Raw genomic sequence first — 12,612 nt, 5'->3', positions numbered from 1 at the left:
CCTTGACTGGTTCTATCAATTAGGTAAGCTATCTGCTGCAAGTGGCTGAAAATCCAAGTTGCTGTGGCTTTCTGTGTAGGAACACTTACTGGTTATTAATAAGAAGTCTGGAAATTGTGATCTCAGCATTGGTGGGGCAGCTTGTCAGGGTCATTCCCATCCTTTGCCCCATCACCCTTACCTGTGGGCTTTTTGTCACCATCATCATATGAAGGTTCCTCGTACTAGTGGAGGGGTCTTAAGCAGGAAGGACAGATGGGAGCAAAAGCCTGCTTCCTTTTAGGCTAGTATGGAAAAAAGGAATTTTTCAGGAGCCCTCCCAGCAGTCTTCCCCCTACTAACAATATGTAGGTTATTCAGCCACTCCAACCTGTAACAGAAGCTCGAAATGCAAATCTCTTGTTTCCAGCCTCCACAGAGGCAAGACAGAAGGTGGTAAAGATAATGACTGCTGGAAATCTAGTTTTTAGATACATCTTTTGTTTAATGTAAATCTTTCCCCCCGCCCTTTTCCCCTTAATTTGAGCACCCCAGATGCCCCTTCCCTCTCCCTTTTCAGAAGAATATTAAATTGCTTTGGCTCCTTTTAGGAAAAAATGGTATTGGTTTTCTCAAAGACAGTTTATTCTTCTCTGTAAAACTGATCAATCCTTATTCTTCAGAGTCAGGTGTGAGAACACGTAAGTCTTGCACCACAACTCATGGTACTCACAGCTGGACGGATGGCAGCCAGAGAAAATACTACCCTATGTTGCTTGTCTTGTAATACTGCCAAACTCTTAGGGGCCAAGGAGAGTCAACTTTGAGGCAGTTGGGTTTTCACTTAGGACTTCTGCCTCTCCTCATCCCAATCTATGTCCTTGGACAGAAAAGGCCTAAGGATAGAATAATTTAAAATAAACATATAGGGTTGCCTGGGTGGCTCAGGGCATGGCCCTGGAGTCCTGGATTGAGTCCCGTATCAGGCCCCTGCATGGAGCCTGCTTCTCCCTCTGCCTGTGTGTCTGCCTCTCTCTCTCTCTCTCTCTCTCTCTCTCTCTCTGTGTCTCTCATGAATTAACAAAATCTTAGAAAAAAGAAAAAAGAAAAAAAATATGGCACGTATTTCCTTATATGATAAAAGGGAAGAGACTTGAAAATTGAAAAGATCAGTTTTCTTAGTCTAAAATGGTCTAGAAAACAGTTGAGCAAGGCCATTTTAGGATCCTCTGAGGTGGTGGTGCTCGGGCTTTAGAGGACAAACATATGACAGAACTGAGTACACCTTGGGGGGAAGTGTAGAGGTCACTTAGGCATCTAGAGTAGAATAAAGATATGTTCAGACAAAGTAATGTATCAAAAAGTTTACCACACTGGTGCCTTTTCTGAGGAAGCTGCTGGATGACACACTTTAGCAAAATGAGTAAACCACAAAAAAGAAAGACATGAAGTCCAGGAAATACGGATCTGGCCCAAGAAAGCAGCAAAGGTAAGTCACTGGATGACAGCTCAGCAATGGCCTGAGAGTACCAAGTCTGTATGGGAGCTCAGGGAATTGTAGTGAATATCTGCAGAATGATGGCTCCGGAAATGGATCCACAACAGTGTTTGAGAATATGAAAAATTAATAGGTGTGGGTGATAAATCTGTTGGAGCATTTTTTTTAAAGGTGATAAATCTAGCTCTTCCTTGGCACTGCCTGTGGAGGTGGCAGCCATCTCCTACTTGGCATAATGGCTGCCTTCAGACCTCTGGTGAAGTCCAAAGTTGTTAAAGAGGACCAAGAAGTTCATCCAGCACCAGTGAGTGATATATCAGAATCAAGCACAAATGGCAGAAATCCAGAGGCAGAAGATTCAAGAGCCAGATTGTGATGCCCAACATTGGTTATGGGAGCTATAAGAAAACAAGCACATGCTGCCCAGTGGCTTCTGGGACTCCCTAGTCCATGATGTCAAGGAGCCTGAAATGCTGCTAATGTGCAAAAGTCTTACTGTACAGAGACTGCTCACAATGTCCCCTCCAAGAACCCTAAAGCCATTGGGGAAAGAACAGCTCAGCTGGCCATCAGTCCTCAATCCCAATGCCAGGTTTCTAGTGAAGAAAATGAATAGACAGCTTCTGTGCATGTCATATCTGTGTTAATAAAATCAAAATGCCGAAAAAAGGTGATAAATCTATAGACAAATGAGAAAGGTACTAGGAGAAACAAATGGTTTTAAGAGAAAGACCATATAATGATAGTCATACATCACTGGCTCACCTGTGAACACTAGTTATATAGTCATAATAATGCAATATGGACTGATTTAATCTAAAAATGTGATCTAACTATATTGGGATGAAAGGGTAGAGAAAATGGGACAGGTAACTGGTTAAATCCTCTACTACCATAATATGAAGTCAAAATTTTGGTATGCAAAATTCATAAATAAATAGCAGTATAAACATATTATTTACAAGTATGGAGATAAAAAGAAACAACAGGCCCCAAATGGAGTCACCTGTGCTAATCCCCATTCCAGCAGACTAAGATCTAATACCTAACCTAATCAAAGTTTCAGTCTCTCCCAGGAATGCCATTTGGAACTATCTGTCTGAAATTTCCTGATCAACATTAGTGAGTTAATCAGCATGATAGACTCCTGCTCTTCCCCCAAAGGAAAGCAGCTGGGGTGCCTGGGATGCTCAGTCACCTGAGCATCCAACTCTTGATTTTGACTCAGGTCATGATCTCAGGGTCCTGGGATTGAGCCCTGAGTTAGACTCCCTGCTTGTCAGGGAGTCTGCTTGAGAATTTCTCTCCTCCCCATGCCCCTCCCACGGCTCATGCTCTAAAATAGATAAATAAACCTTAAAAAAAAGAGGGAAAAAAAGGAAAGTGACCTTGCCTGAAATAATCCCCCCCCCCTTTTTTAAATGACTTCCTTGCCCATACATCCTTCTGGCTATAAAAGCCTTCCATTTTGTACAGTTCCTCAGAGCTCCTTTCTACTTCTAGATGTGATGTTGCTCAATTCATGAATTGCTGAATAAAGCCAATTAGATCTTCAAATCTACTCAGTTGAAAATGGTTTATAACAGGGTAAATAGAAGAAGTGGTCTGAGAGCAAGAGGCAAGGCATAAATTGCTCATTTTGCTAGAAGATACATTGATTTTAAAACTAGGTGCAAATATCACCTTAAAAAATCAAAATGGATCTTTAAAATGCATATAAAAAGTCAGGCAAATTGTTAATTTACTTACTGAGGTGTATTTTCCTCCTTTGCTCTGAAACTTCTCCCCACCAGCCTGTGATCAGGCCATCATGGATGTGCTATACAATCAAGACCCCTAATGAGCTGACCCAGCAGGCAGAAGTAGAGGAGGCGTCAGCATTTCAGGGTTTGGCCACTCTAGATTCATCTATGTTATTCCAAATGACAAGACTTCATTCTTTTTTATGGCTGAGTAATGTTCCATTATATATTTATAACATTTATAACATATATAATGGAATATATATATACACACGCGCACACACCCCCCATCTTTTTTATCTATTCATATCAATGGACACTTAGGTTGCTCCTGTATCTTGGCTATTGCAAATAATGATGCATTAAACACAGGGTGCATATTATCTTTTTGAATTAATGTTTTCATTTTCTCTGGGTAAATACCCAGTAGTAGAATTGCTGAATTATAGGGGGATTCTATTTTTAATTTTTTAAGGAACCTCCAAACTGTTTTCCATAGTAGCTGTATCTGTTTGCATTCTCACTAACTGTGCACAAGGGTTCCTTTTTCTCCATATTCTCAATACTTGTTATTTCTTGTTTTGTTATACTTATTCCAGAGCATTCTGGGAGTGTCTATGAAAAGTGAAATCATGTTCTTAGATAGAACATTCCCATTTTGAGGAATCTACAGGATTAAGAGCACCTATATAGAAGGATATAAGGGCCAAGTTAAATACTGCATTATTACCAAAAAATATATTTTTAAAATTTTATTTATTTACTCGTGAGAGACATAGAAAGAGAGAGACAGAGACATAGGCAGAGGGAGAAGCAGGCTCCATGAGGAAGCCTGATGTGGGACTTGATCCTGGAACTCCAGGATCATGCCGTGAGCTGAAGGCAGATGCTCAACTGCTGAGACACCCAGGCGTCCCCCCAAAATATTTTTTAATTAAAAAAATATACCCTAAATCTCAAAAATGTCTATTGATAGGGAAAAGATTAAATTATGGTAAATTATGCAGTTTTTTTTAAAGGACTGAATTAAGTCTATATATGTTGATCTTGATTGATTCTGTGATCTACTGTAATATGAAAATAGGACACTGAGGAGTAGATATATGATGCTGTTTTGGTAAAAAAAAAAAAAAAAAGTTAAACCAAACAAAAAGCCTGCATGTATAATATGACATGCATATGAATATTGAAAATAGGAAGGATACTCTTAACAAATTATTACCTTTTTTAATGTAAGTGTGAATTGTTTGGCATGTTTGATGAGAACAGATAACTGTGCAATTTAAAAATCTACATTTGAAGAAGGAGGGAGAAGCAGAGAAGGAACAGTGAGAAGTCAGGTATTGAAGGTGTGGTGGTCTATGGGGACACAGGTTGCTGTTGGAGAGTGGGAATTACAGGAGATTTCTATTTGTGTATTTTGTAATCGATTCTGCAACAAGAATATGAATTTCTTGGTTTACAAAAAAAGTGATTTACATTTTTGAAATAAATGTTTTAAATTATAATAATTTGATGAATAAAGCTTCATAAAATGTATTTATAGGGATTTATAACACATATAATGTAATCAACCTAATGAAGGCCTGCAAAGATAATTGTTTTTAGATAATCAAGAATATTCTTTTCTTTTTAAAAGTGATCTTTGGTAATAACCAGTCTGTAAATAGTGACAGACTCTAATAAATGAGGTGAGAAGGAGGGAAAATACAAGAGCACAGCATAATGAACTGGCCTATAACTATCTAGAAGAGAACAAATTGCAACTAGCAGCTTTTCAGAGTACATCTGCAGCCACATATATCATGAATCATAAATCTCTCTGGCACCCCAATGTTTTTGATCTGAAGCACCCAAGAAAAGCTTCAAGAAGTTGAATTGTCTCCCTTGTGGGAAAGAAATGAAGGTGAATTCATAAGTCAATGACAAACAAATTCCAATCTCACTGAAACCCTCAGCTTACTGAGTTGCGAGCAGATTCCCATGGACAGAATATACGTGCAGACAGAAAATTTGCATAGACAAAGCAAAACCCCTTTTGCCTACGTGCCCAGATCTGAAACCAGGGACCAAAGAAGCAGGGTCCTTTTCATGAACACATACCTTTACTAGCACCAAAATGTCCTTTAACTTTGGTTACTCATTCCTTTTAAGAGGATGGGGGGTGGGGTGGGGGGGGGGGTAGGTTTCCTGCTGTGCTTCGGCCTAGGCCCTGCCAATATTGTCAACCATTTGGGGGCTGACAAGAGACTAGAGAAAAATGTTGAAGAGAGATACTTATTTTTATTTTTATTTTATTTTATTTTATTTTTTTTTTTTGAGAGATACTTATTTTTAAAGCTACTTTAGTTTATTCTCAGGAAGCATTAGATGGGTCTCCTTTTTCCAATATTAGCTAGGCCAACTATCACAGTTAAAACTACATGCTGCTAACAAAAGTGACTTTTTCTTTCTTTCTCTTTTTCTGTCTCTCTCTTTTTCTTTCTTTCTAGAGGGGGAGAGAGATAGGAGAGGGGGGGAGGGCAGAGGGAGAAGGAGAGAGAGAATCTTAAGGCAGGCTCCATGCCCAGTGCAGAGCCAGACGCAGGCTTGACTTCACAACTCTGAGAACATGACCTGAGCTGAAATCAAGAGTCAGACACTTAACCGACTGAGCCACCCAGGCACCCCCATAAGTGACTATCTGAAAAGAACAGAAAGAAAGCATGTACTCTTTGGGTAGTTTGATAAATCAAAAAATACAGGAAATCAGCTTTTATATTTTTCCTTGCCTCAACAAGCTAGTACCTGAGCCAGTTTTGCTGCCTGAAATGTTTAAACATTGCTATAATTGTTCCTTAGAACTTCATTTAGGATCTGAACAACCTGCCATTTCCCTTAAATAACAACCTGTCATAGTGACATATGCGGAGGTGGTTGGTCCGCAATGCAAAAGTAGTCTGTTTCAGCAGACTGTTACACGTATGAACAAGAGGCAGGTTCATTAAAATGAAAGAATAAAATTTGCCCCTACTGAGACAGAGTGCTTTGGTTATTTTGGGGGAAAATGTCTTATTTTATACTTAAAAATAGTCAAATGGGGGCTTAGAAGTATTAAATATTTGTTACTTAAAAGATTTCCTTTACTACCTTTGTTCCAAGTTCTCTTATTCCGTTGGCTGGCAGGAATGGGGCATTTTATTATCTATTAGAATGTGACATTTCATAAGACTGTCCCCTACAAACTGATTTCAAGAACATATGGAAATACTTCACGTTTTCTTTGGTGAATAGCCGTCTTGTTTTTTAGTGATTTTTTTTTTTTTTTTTTAATATAAAGAAAAAGAAAGGAACCATACTAGTGAGGACAAGGTCAGACTATTCACTGACATGACAATCTCCAGTTTCTATTATTTGTAATTCCAAGCTAGGCATGCCATCTACAGATGTAATGGTAACAAGTACATTTCCGTTTTCCCCTAGATTGGCATTCATTAAATTGCTCCTGGCTGTGGGGAAGGAGGTGCAGTCATCAAATGAGCTTTGCTTGGAGTCTGAAAATGAGAGGGTTATAGCTGACTGGTGAAGGAACAGTGATTTCCTGGAGGAAAAAGACCTTGGAGACAGACTGGTTCTGGGCCTGGCTAGATGCCACCTTGCTGTTGGGAGTCAGGAGGCCTAGCCAGTTTCCACGCCAAGGACACAGGGTGGCCTGGAGCCAATCCTAAATGCTTGTAATCTCAGTGTTGTTAATTTACCCTCCCCATTTTCTACTATGGCAAATTCATTTCTTCTGTTACAAATATACTTAAGGTGTTGATGAGCAAGAATGCATCAAAATGCTGGGAGGGGAAACCGAATTGAATGTCTATTTGTTGATTCCTCATTTCAGAAAAGATTCTAAGTCCTTTCACTTACACTAACACCATTAACATAAATTCTTTATAGTGCCTTTAAAAATGTTACCTTGATTTAGGAATCTGTAAATGTTCTGTGAATGAATATAATAGTCAAACTCCCCATAGATCTTTAGGTCTGTCAGAAGAGACCTGGATTTGGGCCAAATTATTGCTCCTCTGCACAAGGGATGTACTTGCAAGACCAGCATAATGGAAAGAGCCTTTCTCTGGTAAAATGGCAGGGTAGCATTCCCAGATACAACAACATGACCCATTCTACGTCTTGCTGTATTAAACCTGAGGGACGCCGAGAGAAACAGCTGCTTCCAAACATAAGTGGAAAGTGAACTTAATACTTTAATCACCATAAATTGTAGTGATTATTTGTGTAAAACCGTAAGTGTATGCTATGACTAAATGAGTCATTTACAGAATATCCTTTCAGTTATTAACTTGGCATAAATACTAATCCCTGAAGATTAAGTTGAACGCTAATCACTTTGAACATTCAAAGACCTTTTGTAATCCCGAGTTTCTTATTTACATATGATAATTTCCCTGGTGGTAGCTGAGTATGGCTGATCATTGCTATGTAAGCAGTAATGTATGACAAGGCAAGCTGGGACAAGGGATGGGGTTTTCTTCTCTCAATCCCTCCCAGTTCTTCATTCCCAATTTGAGCTTAATTAAAACTCCTCAGAACTTGGCTCTGATAACTAGAGGGCCAAACAAACCCTGAAATGCTGACGCCTCCTCTACTTCTGCCTGCTGGGTCAGCTCATTAGGGGTCTTGATTGTATAGCATCCATGGTGGCCTGACCACAGGCTGGGTGGGGAGAAGTTTCAGAGCAAAGGAGAATACACCTCAGCAAGTAAATTAACAATTTGTCTGACTTTTATATGCATTTTAAAGATCCACTTTAATCTTTTAAGGTAATATTTGCACCTAGTCTTATTTTAAAGATGCTATTTATTTATTCTTGAGAGACAGAGAGAGGCAGAGACACAGGCAGAGGGAGAAGCAGGCTCCATGCAGGGAGCCTGATCTGGGACTCAACCAGGGACTCCAGGATCACACACTGAGCTGAAGGCAGATGCTTAACCTAAGCTGAGCCACCCAGGGGTCCCTGCACCTAGTTTTAAAATCAAATGTATTGTCTAGCAAAATGAGCAACTTACGCTCTACCTCTTGCTCTCAGACCACTTCTATTTACCCTGTTATAAACCATTTTCAACTGAGTAGATTTGAAGGCCTAATTGACTTTACTCACTAGATGTGATTGAGCAACATCACATCTAGTAAGTAGAAAGGAACTCTGAGGAACTGTACAAAATGGAAGGCTTTGATAGCCAGAAGGGTGTATGGAGAAGAAAGTCATTAAAAAAAGGGATTATTTCAGGCAAGGTCATTTCCTTTGGGGGAAGGGAAGGGGTCTATCAAGCAGATTAACTCAGGGCATTTCACCTAGAGAGTGTTATGCTAAGTGAAATTAAGTCACAGAAAGACAAATACCTATGATTTTACTCATATGTGGAATTTAAGAAACAAAATAAATGAATAAAGAAAAAGAGAGACAACAAAAAAAGACTCTTAAATATAGAAAATAACTGGTGGTTGCCAGAGGGGAGACGGGAGAGAGAGAATGAGTGAAATAGGTAAAGTGGATTAGGAGTACACTCATCTTGAGCACTAAGGAACGTACAGAATTGTTCAATCATTATATCGTACACCTGAAACTAAAATGTAACATTGTATGTTAATTACTTAAATAAAGACTATTAGAAAAAGAATTTCATAGGAAAAAATAAAAGCTTTTTCTCTTTGACAAATATGATTAAGAAAATGAAAAAGGCAAGCCAGACTGGGACAAAACATTAACAAAAATATCACAAAAAAACTGTAACAAGAGTATTTAGAAATCTTACAGCTCAATATTAAGAGAAATAGCCCAATTAAAAAATGGGCAAAGGGGCAGCCCCAGTGGCTCAGCGGTTTAGTGCCATCTTCTGCTCAGGGCGTGATCCTGGAGACAGGGGATCGAGTCCCACGTTGGGCTCCATGTGTGGAGCCTGCTCCCTCTGCCTGTGTCTCTGCCTCTCTCTCTCAAATAAATAAATAAAATCTTTAAAAAAAAATGGGCAAAGGATTTTTAACAGACACTATACAAAATATATTATATGAAAGCCCAATAAGCACATGCCAATACACTGGAAATCATTAGTTGTCAGGAAAATACTCAAATTAAAGCCGCTCTAGGTTACCACTACACACCTATTAGGGTAGCTAAAATTAAAAAGACTGATCCCAAATGTTGACAAGGATGTGGAGAAACTGTAAATTCTGATACTGCTCTAGTACTGCTGTTGGGAACATAGAATTAGCTACTCTGGAGAAGTCTGGCAGTTTCTTAGCAAGTTAAATATATACCTACCATAAAACTCAGCTGTTCCACTTCTAAGTACCCCACAGAAATGAAAACACATGTCTATGTGAAGACTTGTACACCAATGTTCATAGGAGCATTATTTGTTAAGAGTCAAAAACTGGAAACCCAGGGCAGCCTGGGTGGCTCAGCAGTTTAGCCCCGCCTTCAGCCCAGGGAGTGATCCTGGGGACCCGGGATCCAGTCCCACGTTGGGCTCCCTGCATGGAGCCTGCTTCTCCCTCTGCTTGTGTCTCTGCCTCTCTCTCTCTTTGTGTTTCTCATGAATGAATAAATAAAATCTTAAAACAAAAAAACTAGAAACCCAAAATATCCATCAGTAGTTGTGTGTATGAACAAACTGCTGCATCTATACAAGGAACCCTGCTGAAAAATAATAAAGGGACAAACTATTCATATATGCAGCTACTTAGGTGAATAGCAAAACATTATGCTGAGTGACAAGCCAGCCAAAAGAGACTATATTCCTTTTTTTTTTTTTTTAAGATTTTATTTATTTATTCATGAGAGACAGAGAGGGAGAGATAGAGAGAGAGAGAGAGAGAGAGAGAGAGAGAGAGAGAGAGAAAGAGAGAGAGGCAGAGACAGGCAGAGATAGAAGCAGGCTCCATGCAGGGAGCCTGACGTGAGACTCGATCCCAGGTCTCCAGGATCACACCCTGGGCTGCAGGCAGCGCTAAACCGCTGCGCCACTGGGGATGCCCATGAGACTATATTCCATAGAATTAAATTCTAGAAAATAATTAATTATAGGAAGCAGATTAGTGGTTGTCTGGGAAAGAGGGAAGAGGAGGGATGGATTATCAAGGGGTACAAGGAAGCTTTTGGAATTGGGGAAATTCTCAGTATCTTGACTGTGGTGGTTTCACAGATGTATACATGTTGTAAAACTTACCAAATTGTACACCTAAATATTTGCAATTTGTATGAAAATTATACCTTAACTATTGGGCATTTGTTTCCTAAATCACTTTCTCCAGTTTAAAACAAATCTATTCCCAACTCCACTGGGCTTCTGACTGAAATTATATTAAACAAAAAATCTATACAATTTTTATGATATCGTTTTCTCATTTAGGAAAATGCTAAGTTCATGCCTTATTTTATATATTATTTGTTAAGGCTATAGTGTTCATCAGTCCTATTTCCTGTTAGATGTTTTCTCTGATATTTTATAGTGTTATTGCCATTGGCAGTAGGAGTAAGAGAAAAATCTCATTTCTACTTCTGATTATTGTTATTATAGAGAAAAAACTAATTTTGATACATACCAGATATAGTTACTCTAGCAAAGTCTCAAATTTTTAGAATTTAAGTAGAGTCTTGTGGGCTTTCAATATAATTTTACATTCTGCAAGTAATGATAATCTTCCCATTGTTTACACTAATTATTTTATTTTGGGGTCTTTTCATTAGCTAAAACTTAAAAAAAATGCTGAATGGCAGTGCATCTTTGCTTTGTTTCAGATTTAATGAAAATAATAGTTATTTAATCAGTATGCTGTTGGTTTAGATGTGTGATCTTTATCAAGTTTCGGAAACTCCACTTTAATCCTTCTTTTATTGTAAATATTATCAAATGTCCCCTAGGCATCTCTTTATTTAAATGATGAATGACACTGAGGATTTAAAAAAAAATGTTGCAGTTTTGCTATAAATACTTCTTCATTCAATCTTTTAATATTTTGAAATATTTTTAATATTTTGAAGCACTCAATTTGGACAGATTTGTCCATTGCAGAACTATAGGTTGAACATTGTCAACCTTAAAACAGTTATTTTAACAGCAAAACGGATTTGGAAATAGCAGAGGAATTACAATCTGAAACATATAAACTATGGCAAACCTTAACCAAGTCAGATCAAAGGAGAGGAATGGTACTTGATGGAGAAAAGGAAGAAGTTGGGAGGGGCTTTTTTGAACCAAAGTCTATTGAATCAAAGTGAGAGTTCAGGGTGGTGAGGGTTTCTCATTGGCTGAGTGTGGTATTTTTTTTATTGGTTGCGCTACTTGCTGGGCATGGAGAAATTCTTCTTCCTGTTGGGAGTAGTTTAGGAGGCTTCTTTCTATTGGAAAAGCAAGGTATGTCTCTTCCTGCTGGGGTCTGCATTGATGATGAGTGGTAGTACACAAAAACTGCCCCCTCTGGCCTCCCAACTCCATTTTGTTTTATTTTTTTAAAGATTTTTTTTATTTTTATTTTTTTTATGATAGTCGCACCCAGAGAGAGAAAGAGAGGCAGAGACACAGGCAGAGGGAGAAGCAGGCTCCATGCACCGGGAACCCGATGTGGGACTCGATCCCGGGTCTCCAGGACCCCGCCCTGGGCCAAAGGCAGGCGCTTAAGCGCTGCGCCATCCAGGGATCCCCTTTAAAGATTTTTATTTGCAGTAATCTCTACACCCAACATGGGGCTCAAACTCACAACCCTGAGATCAAGAGTTGCATGCTCCACCGACTGAACCTGCCAAGTGCCCTTCCCATTTTAAATAAGGTTTCCTTTATTCAGTTTTACAATACTTGGTGTAGAGCTACTATAATTTACTTAACACCGATCAATGGCTATTTAGATTGCTTTTCAAAAACTCAATGCTGGGACATCTGGGTGGCTCGGTTGAATGTCTGACTCTTGGCTTTGGCTCTGGTCATCATCTTGGGGTCTTGGGATCAAGCCCTGTGTCAAGCCCACTGGGCTCCACACTCAGCTAGGAGTCTGCTTGTCCCTTACCCTCTGCTCCTCCCCTGACTGGCTTTCAAATAAATAAAATCTTGAAACAAAACAAAACAAAACAATGAAATGCTGTGATAAACACAATTGTGTAACAATGTACCTCTAAATGATTTCTGATTTCACCTTTATTTTCTATGCTTCCTCCATAGAGATGGAAGTGGTAGAAAAGACAAGGTTCATATATTCAAAACTTCTTGAATTTCTGATGTTCAGGCATCACTATTTATACAGAAAGGTGGTTTTCTCCCCCAGGCTCCACTTACCTAAAGACATTCTGAGTTGCCCTTCTATATTTTTGAAGCTCTATCTCTGCATCTTCTTGAATCTTACCTCCATGGT

Source organism: Vulpes lagopus, chromosome 1 (genome assembly GCF_018345385.1).
Source record: "Vulpes lagopus strain Blue_001 chromosome 1, ASM1834538v1, whole genome shotgun sequence".
NCBI lineage: Eukaryota > Metazoa > Chordata > Mammalia > Carnivora > Canidae > Vulpes > Vulpes lagopus.
This window is presented reverse-complemented; position numbering follows the sequence as displayed.